This window comes from Elephantulus edwardii, unplaced genomic scaffold, assembly GCF_000299155.1.
Source record: "Elephantulus edwardii isolate Elephantulus edwardi_28Jun2011 unplaced genomic scaffold, EleEdw1.0 scaffold00059, whole genome shotgun sequence".
Classification (NCBI taxonomy): domain Eukaryota; kingdom Metazoa; phylum Chordata; class Mammalia; order Macroscelidea; family Macroscelididae; genus Elephantulus; species Elephantulus edwardii.
Window position 1 is genome coordinate 13,772,853 of NW_006399809.1, and position 1,431 is coordinate 13,774,283.

Consider the following 1,431-nt stretch of genomic DNA (forward strand, 5'->3'; position numbering starts at 1 on the left):
GGTTGTTTCCAACTCCTTGCTATTGTGAACAAAGCCGTGATAAACATGGGTGTGCATTTATCTGCTTGGATGTCAGTTATGGTCTCTTTGGGGTATATTCCCAGTAGTGGAATTGATGGGTCAAGTGGTATCTCTATTTGCAACTTTTTGAGAAAGTGCCATACTGCATTCCACAGTGGTTGCACCATTTTACACTCCCACCAACAATGAATAAGGATTCCAGTTTCTCCACAACCTCGCCAGCATTTGTGGCTTGCTGTTCTGTTAGATTTTGCTATTCTGGCAGGGATGAGATGATATCTCATAGTTCTTTTGATTTGCATCTCTCTTAGAGTTAGGGATTTTGCACATTTATTCATGTGCTTCTTGGCCATCTGAATGTTTTCTTTGGTGAAGTGTCTGTTCATACCCTGTGCCCATTTTTCAACTGGATTATTTACCTTTGTCTTGTTGTGGTGCTCAAGTATTTTATAAATTTTAGATAAAAGTCCCTTATCTGATATGTCGTTCCCAAATACTTTTTCCCAGTCTGTGGCTTCCCTTTTTACCCTGTTGGAGAAGTTTTTGGATGTGCATAGGGATTTGGTTCTTAGAAGGTCCCATTCATCTATTTTATCTTTTCCTGATTTTAGATTTTTCAGGATACTTGGAAGACTGCCTATGTTGTGGATTAGGACTACTAGAGTTCTTCCAAGCTTTTCTGTAATGAAGTTTATAGTCCTTGGTTTTAGTCCTAGATCCATGATCCACCTTGAGTTGGTTTTTGTATATGGAGTGAGGTGTGGATTTTGCTTGAGTCTTCTGCAGATATTTTTCCAATTTTGCCAACACCATTTGTTATAAAGGTTGTGGTTTTCCCACTTAACTAATTTAATCTCCTTGTCAAAAATCAGTTGACCATATGTAGATGGGCTGATTTCGAGGTTCTCAATTCTATTCCATTGATCTATGTGTCTGTCATTATACCAGTACCATGCTGTCTTAACCACCATGGCAGTGTAGTAGAATTTTAAATCACGGCGTGAGATGCCTCCTACGATTTTTTTTTCTATTTTTAAGGAGTGCTTTGCTTATTTGGGACTTCTTTCCATTCCAAATGAAATTGGAGATTACCTTTTCCATATCCTTAAAGAATGGGATTGATATTTTTATTGGGATTGCATTGAACATTTAAATTGCCTTTGGTAGTATTGCCATTTTCACAATATTGAGTCTTCCTATCCGTGAGTAAGGGATATTCTTCCACTTCTCCAGGTCTCTTTTTGTTTCTTGTAGTAATGTTCTGTAATTTTCTTAGAATAGACCCTTTGTGTTTTTTATTAGATTTACTCCCAAGTATTTAATCTTGTGATTCACTATTGTGAAGAGTATTGTTTTTCTTAGTTTAAGCTCTGTATTCTCTTTGTCACTGTAGAGAAATCCAACTGATTT